General features: G+C 38.0%; 1 protein-coding gene across 1 annotated transcript in view; it reads left to right on the top strand.

Annotated features, from left to right (window-relative positions):
• Positions 1 to 5,901: 5,901 nt before the first annotated feature.
• LOC129099125 (neurabin-2-like) overlaps positions 5,902 to 8,092 on the top strand; it is a 31,586-nt gene continuing 29,395 nt past the window's right edge. Inside the window, exon 1 of the mRNA XM_054608297.1 lies at positions 5,902 to 6,004. The gene's annotated coding sequence lies outside the window, so the exon portion shown is untranslated. The remainder of the gene's footprint in view (positions 6,005 to 8,092) is intronic.

Genomic DNA, 8,092 nt, shown 5'->3' with positions numbered 1-8,092 from the left:
TAAATACATGTTCAAAAAAAGAGCATAGGGACAAAAAATTTAACATTTGAGTAACCCGCTTTGTAGTTCTGATACATTATCAGACTTAAGATGGATAGTTAATAAAACACACATAAAGAGCTTTTTTAATATTTAGCAGACTTGGTGTCGACATATTATGACTGTTTAAAACAAATTATCAAACCTTCTTCAATGCCTCACAAGTCCAGTAAACATTTTTTTTTTAAATCTGAAATTCAGTGTCATATGTTCAATGTAGTGGATTTCTCATGACCACCTTAGATAAACCTCAGTCTGCTGCCCTCCTCTGTCTACATTTGGTTACTAAAACTTGACACACAGTTCATAGGTCATACTGTATCTGCTGCTCACATTCATCCATTATTTTCACAAAGGAGGATACAAATTACCAGAAATAAAAAGGGAAGAGTAAAAGAGGAATCTCAGATAAGTTAGTATGGTATAAGGGATTTTGTTGGATAAAAGTCTTATATAACTATACAAATAATTACCAATTTCCTTAACAATCACATGACTATTAATACAATTATTCAAACTTCTAAAAACGTATGATAACTAATATAAATACTTATAAATACTAAATACTTGTGGAATGCGGAGAACAATCAGCACGTTGTTCCTGTTCTTTTGAACTTTTTTTCAATTAAGCTACCTTATTTGACAATAAAAACCTGTGCAATACATTACACATTACACTGTGCAATAATAGTTAAAAAAGTTAAAAATAGTTAAAATAGTTTGTTTTTTTCTCTGTCTGTAAATATAATATTTCAGTTATTGTTGTTTTTTCTACTATTGCTTATTTATAATACTTGTTTTATTTTATTTTTATTTTTCATTTTTTATTTTTTATTTTTAGCTTGTCTTCTTCTACTATGTCTCTTGTGTGCACTTTACTCTACGCTGTTGTAAGTCTGCAAATTTCCCCGCTGCGGGACTAATAAATCTTATTATCTTATCTTATCTTATCTTATCTTATCTTACTTTGAAATGATAACACCGGAAGTAGATTCGCTATCGCGTTCGACTCGGTTCAAATAAAGAACATCCAGAGCCTTATAAAGACGTCATTAAACGGCTCCGAGGCTGAGTAAATCTACTGTAGCATGTTATAAAGCTTTAATTTTTTGTTATTAATAACAACATTACCGTTACAAGCACCGTGATTTAGCGTGGATTAAATCCGTGTCGCAGTTCCTCACAGTGACCACTTGGGGGCGGTAAACACTCATTGGACAGTCAACACACAACCAAAGTACTACCTTTTCCGGTTAAAAGGGGTTTCACAATAAAATAAAGACTTGTATTTTCTTTTTTCATTGTTTAGAAAGTTACTGCGCCTCTGCACCGGGCAATGTGATGATGGAAAGTAAAACTATTTAACTCGGGTATTTGCTTTAGTTGACCTTGAAAAAACTCTTGCTGTCATGTTGGCATAGTGTACTAGTTCTGTTGGTTTTACATATTAGTTCACACATGAAAAATAGATGATTTTCTCTTTTTAGTGGGTACAGTGGTCTGTCACTTTAAAAAGCCAGACCTCCAATCACAATCATTATTTGACAGGTTAAATTACTAATGATTTTTCAAGATTAAGATTAAACCAGTCTTTGCTAACCTTTTTGGCTTGTGACCCCTCACAAAATAAAAAAACAGTGTATAGTCAGGGCCTGTTGTGATGTTTTAAGATGTCAAATGCAGTACACCAAAAACACCAGGATGTTCTACTATATCCAGTCACATTTTGCAGTATGGTCAGCCAGCATGCTTGTCTGGCTATTCCGACCCACAATCCTTTGCACAGCAAATACAGCGGGTAAAATAAGTATTGAACACGTCACCATTTTTCTCAGTAAATATATTTCTAAAGGTGCTATTGACATGACATTTTCACCAGATGTCGGTAACAACCCAAGTAATCCATACATACAAAGAAAACCAAACAAATACGTTCAGAAATTAAGTTATGTTTAATAAAATGGAATGACACAAGGAAAAAGTATTGAGCACATGAAGAAAGGGAGGTGCAAAAAGGCATGGAAAGCCAAGACACCAGCTGAAATCTATCAGTAATTAGAAAGCAATCCTGCCCCTTGTCAGTGCAAATTAATATCAGCTGGTTCAGTCCCAACTGATGGCCTATAAAAAGGTGTCTCATTACCAAGGTGTCACACAAGAAACATCTCATGATGGGTAAAAGCAAAGAGCTCTCTCAAGACCTTTGCAACCTTATTGTTGCAAAACATACTGATGCATTGGTTACAGAAGGATTTCTAAACTTCTGAATGTTCCAGTGAGCACTGTTGGGGCCATAATCCGGAAGTGGAAAGAACATAATTTCACCATAAACCGGCCACGACCAGGTGCTCCTCGAAGGATTTCTGACAGAGGAGTGAAAATAATTATCAGAAGAGTTGTCCAAGCGCCAAGGACCACTTGTGCAGAGCTTCAGAAAGACCTGGAATTAGCAGGTACAATTGTTTCAAAGAAAACAATAAGTAATGCACTCAACCGCCGTGGCCTGTATGCACGCTCACCACGCAAGACTCCATTGATGAAGAAAAAGCATGTTGAAGCTCGTTTAAAGTTTGCTGCACAACATTTAGACAAGCCTGTGAAATACTGGGAGAATATAGTCTGGTCAGATGAGACCAAAATTGAACTCTTTGGATGCCATAATACACACCATGTTTGGAGGTCAAATGGCACTGCACATCACCCCAAAAACACCATCAACAGTGAAGTTTGGAGGTGGGAACATCATGGTGTGGGGCTGATTTTCAGCATGCGGCACTGGCAAACTTCATATAATTGAAGGAAGGATGAATGGAAAAATGTTCCAAGACATTCTTGATAAAAATCTGCTCCCATCTACCAGGATGATGAAGATGAAATGAGGGTGGACATTTCAGCAAGACAATGATCCCAAACACACAGCCAAGGAAACTCAATTGGTTTCAGAGAAAGAAAATAAAGCTGCTAGAATGGCCCAGCCAATCACCTGACTTGAATCCAATAGAAAATCTATGGAAAGAACTAAAGGTCAGAGTTCATAGAAGAGGCCCACGGAACCTTCAAGATTTGAAGACTGTTTGTGTGGAAGAATGGGCCAAAATCACACCTGCGCAATGCATGCGACTAGTTTCTCCATACAGGAGGCGTCTTGAAGCTGTCAAAAAAGGCTTTTGTACGAAGTATTAAATAAATTTCAGTAAGCGTGTTCAATACTTTTCCCCTGTGTCATTCCATTTTATTACACATAACTTAATTTCTGAACTTACTCGTTTGGTTTTCTTTGTATGTATGGATTACTTGGGTTGTTACCGACATCTGGTGAAAATGTCATGTCAATAGCACCTTTAGAAATATACTTACTGAGAAAAATGGTGACGTGTTCAATACTTATTTTACCCGCTGTATATATGAGCTAGAGGGTCAAAGTAAAAGGTGCTGTGTTATGATGAAAGGAAGTAGCATGTCCCAATAGAATGCATACTGCACACAGTACGTATTTGTAAAGGGAAGCTGCAGTGTGTACTAAATGTTAAAAGAAAAAGTATGCGATTTGCAGCAGTACATTTATTTTATTTTATTATTAGCATTTCAATTTTCATTCCTATTTTTTATTTTATGCAAGACAATGGTGATGTGTGTATAGTCTGTTTGTATGTGTAAAGAGGCAACCACTGGACTAAACGACATAACTGTATATAAATTAGTTAAAACTACCGCCTCAACCAGTTGCAACAGTATAATAATAATAGTCTGTTTAAAATAATCTGTTAACACATTAGTCCGTTAATATTAACAATCTAGTAATGGCACCTATTATATAGTAATATTGGACATCATTCACAGGGGACAATTTTTCTGCAGACATTTTTTTTACTTAAGCGCTTTAAAGATACCGACTTTAAAGTACGATTTTTTTAATGCAGGAGTTTTTGAAGAGTTATTTGTTTCTTATATATATTGTTGTGACTTTTAATTGAAAATGCATATTGGTGTCACCAAGAACACTAATTCAAGACCACATGATTGTACCTCTCATTCCACAGCACCACTAGCCTACAATAGTAGTGGTAGTGGTGTAGTTGTACATTGCTTTTAGCTGATTTGGCCGGCAGAGGTCGCTTAATCTCCATGTTGCAACTGAAATGCTGCGTTCACTGACCTGTCGCTATTGTCAAACTGCTTTTAAATGTCATCTAGCCACCAAAACAGTTAATCCAGTCAGTTAAAACAGAGAGTAAGGGGAAGCTGTTACGTTAGGCCATTCGGATGTCCGTTCACATGACTGAATGGCAGTAAAATGACGTCTGTCAGTGAATTCTATCTTTATTTTGTTGTATAGTATGTGTATTTATTGTCTGTGTAGTTGTATAGTATGTGTATTTATTGTCTGTGTAGTTGTATAGTATGTGTATTTATTGTCTGTGTAGTTGTATGTATAGTCTGTGTAGTTGTATAGTATGTGTATTTATTGTCTGTGTAGTTGTATAGTATGTGTATTTATTGTCTGTGTAGTTGTATAGTATGTGTATTTATTGTCTGTGTAGTTGTATAGTATGTATGTATTTATTGTCTGTGTAGTTGTATAGTATGTAGTTGTATATGTGTATTTATTGTATTTATTGTCTGTGTAGTTGTATAGTATGTGTATTTATTGTCTGTGTAGTTGTATAGTATGTGTATTTATTGTCTGTGTAGTTGTATAGTATGTGTATTTATTGTCTGTGTAGTTGTATAGTATGTGTATTTATTGTCTGTGTAGTTGTATAGTATGTGTATTTATTGTCTGTGTAGTTGTATAGTATGTGTATTTATTGTGTATTTATTGTAGTTGTATAGTATGTGTATTTATTGTCTGTGTAGTTGTATAGTATGTGTATTTATTGTCTGTGTAGTTGTATAGTATGTGTATTTATTGTCTGTGTAGTTGTATAGTATGTGTATTTATTGTCTGTGTAGTTGTATAGTATAGTATGTGTATTTATTGTCTGTGTAGTTGTATAGTATGTGTATTTATTGTCTGTGTAGTTGTATAGTATGTGTATTTATTGTCTGTGTAGTTGTATAGTATGTGTATTTATTGTCTGTGTAGTTGTTTATTGTCTGTGTAGTTGTATAGTATGTGTATTTATTGTCTGTGTTGTATAGTATGTGTATTTATTGTCTGTGTAGTTGTATAGTATGTATTTATTGTCTGTGTAGTTGTATAGTATGTGTATTTATTGTATTATGTGTATTTATTGTCTGTGTATAGTATGTGTATTTATTGTTGTATTTAGTATGTGTATTTATTGTCTGTGTAGTTGTATAGTATGTGTATTTATTGTCTGTGTAGTTGTATAGTATGTGTATTTATTGTCTGTGTAGTTGTATAGTATTGTCTGTGTAGTTGTATTTATTTATTGTCTGTGTAGTTGTATAGTATGTGTATTTATTGTCTGTGTAGTTGTATAGTATGTGTATTTATTGTCTGTGTAGTTGTATAGTATGTGTATTTATTGTCTGTGTAGTTGTATAGTATGTGTATTTATTGTCTGTGTAGTTGTATAGTATGTGTATTTATTGTCTGTGTAGGTGTATAGTATGTGTATTTATTGTCTGTGTAGTTGAGCTGCTGCAACACTTGAATTTCCCCCATGGGGATCAATAAAGGAATATAATAATAATAAAGGAGAATTAACAAAAGTGTAAGGGGAGGGTATGAGGGTGTGAAGTGGAAGAGATTTGGGAAAAAAACTGAAATTGGAAGAGGGGAAAGGACGCAGGAGAGCAGCGGAGGAGAGGGAGAGAGATGGAGGAACATGATGGGAGGGGTGGGAGGGGGAGGAGCAGAAGGGAGGCTGGCACCCAGTCTGTTCTCTCGCAGGAGGAATCAGCAGCAACCAGCAACCAGCAGCAGGACAATGGACTGTCTCCACTCCGGATCCTAACGGGCACCGGGGCTGCTGCGTCTGACAAACCGGAATACGAGGTACGGATCACGGTGTAGCGAGGTTTAACCTGCGTGGACAGAAACGTTTTTATTCTTCTATGAAAGACGAGAGTCTGCAGGAAGGAAGCGACGCAGAGCAGACAGACAGACAGACAGACAGGCAGACAGACAGACAGACAGACAGACAGACAGACACCCGGCAGGGCCCGTCCGCCTCCAGGTCCTTACACGTTATAACACAGACACACACAGAACTCAACGTGATTCTCGATATGTTCTGCATTTCATTTGCGTGAAAGCTCAAAGCAGTAAAAAAAAAAAAAAAAAAAAGAAACAACACATCCGGGATGCGTGCGCCGCGTCCGTCTCTCTCCCATAAGAACTCCCTCACAAATCCTGCTGTTTTTAAATTCCCGTCATTACATTTTGAAGTAAACACCTCTTAAGGACGCAAACTAAGTATTGTGTAGTGATCAAAACCATCTTTTATTCAGTCTGGAATCTAATCTTGATATATAATCTAATCTTGAGCGTCGCCTTCCGATAAGGTGCATTTTGACGGGTTGTTATATTCCTTTATGTTGCTGCCAACAACAGATAATAATATACATTTTAACCGTAGTAAACGTTGCTATTTGTTTAACCTACACGCCGAATTAATACATGTCGTGTACAAAGTCGCAGGGACTGTAACATGTCGTTGTGATGCGTTTTGGGGCTCCAAAAGCAACGCCACATTAAAGACGCGTGTTTTTCGATGGAAGTTCGGAGCGAGCAGCAGATGTCGTGTGTGTGTGTGTGTGTGTGTGTGTGTGTGTGTGTGTGTGTGTGTGTGTGTGTGTGTGTGTGTGTGTGCCAACAAAGCGTCTCTCTAGCCAGCAGCAGCACACACACACACTGTGTTGCATCAGGCCCGAGAAGTCTCCTCCACAGATGCGGGGATTGTGGGCCGAATAGACGGGAGTCATTGTATTTTTGCCATAATGTGGCTTCTGTTGAGCACTGTGGGTGACGCACATAGACATAAAGAAGAGATGCTGTGCCTTCACGGAGACTTAAGCACCATTATTACCCATGTCTGGACCAGGCCAGCACATTTTATGTCAGCGCAGAAGCATCTCCAGTGTCTCAATTGGGACTGTGTTGGCCATAGGTGTGATGGACTGAGCTCCAGTCCTGCAGTATGTGATGAAGGTCATTGTTGCCCACATGAAACCACCCCAAACACCTTTCACACCTCGAACACACGGCTAGGCTGTTTGTGTGTTTGTGTTTATTTGTGTAGCCTGTATTTAGTGAAGGGAGGGGCTTTTCTCCAACCAATAGATCACAAGTCAATAGTCATTTGGTATATATACATATGGTTAGGATTATTGATGCAGGCAGGCAGTGGATGAGCTGAGATGGTATTATTTGAGATTGTGTTGACCCGACTGAGACAGTGTGTGTGTGTGTTTGTGTGTGTGTGTTTGTGTGTAACATTCGTGGGAGGAGGAGGAGGAAGGTAGCTCTCGGTAAATAAACCACATTTGAATCTGGTTACAAAATAGAATAGAGGAGCGCAACATTCTTTAATGGACCAATGTTGGTTTTTGCATGTTAATTTGAGCCGCTTGGCCTTTAATCGCAAGGTTGGCACGTCAGATTGTCCTCGATGCAAGACATCGAGACCCCAGAGTTGCATCTGATTGCCGGGGAGCGACTTGCAACCTTGCATGGCAGTTCAGCCGCCACCGGTGTGTGAATGGGTGAAGGAGAAGCAAATTGTAAGGCGCCGTGTGTAACCTCATGTTTAAAAAAACATGAATTATATCTGCTCCACACTGTGTCCTCAGGTGTCTTTAATAATGGCACCAAGATGCTTGACGGTGTCCTCTAAACTGGAAGATCAATGTGCAGTTAGAAGTGGGGACCCAGACTGAATCACAGGAAGCAAACCCCTGAACCGCAAAGGATTAGGGGTAGCAGGAGACGGATGAAGTCGTTCTTGGCAAAGGCGGGGGGAGTGTAAAAATGAAATCTGGTCGGATGGAGACAGATTTTATTTGTCTGTATTGGCCATTTCAGGTTTATGCTTGTCAGTTGTGTGTTTGTTGATTAGAGCAGGAGCCACCAGATTGGTCTCCA

Source organism: Anoplopoma fimbria, chromosome 11 (genome assembly GCF_027596085.1).
Source record: "Anoplopoma fimbria isolate UVic2021 breed Golden Eagle Sablefish chromosome 11, Afim_UVic_2022, whole genome shotgun sequence".
Lineage (NCBI taxonomy): Eukaryota > Metazoa > Chordata > Actinopteri > Perciformes > Anoplopomatidae > Anoplopoma > Anoplopoma fimbria.
This window is presented reverse-complemented; position numbering and strand designations above follow the sequence as displayed.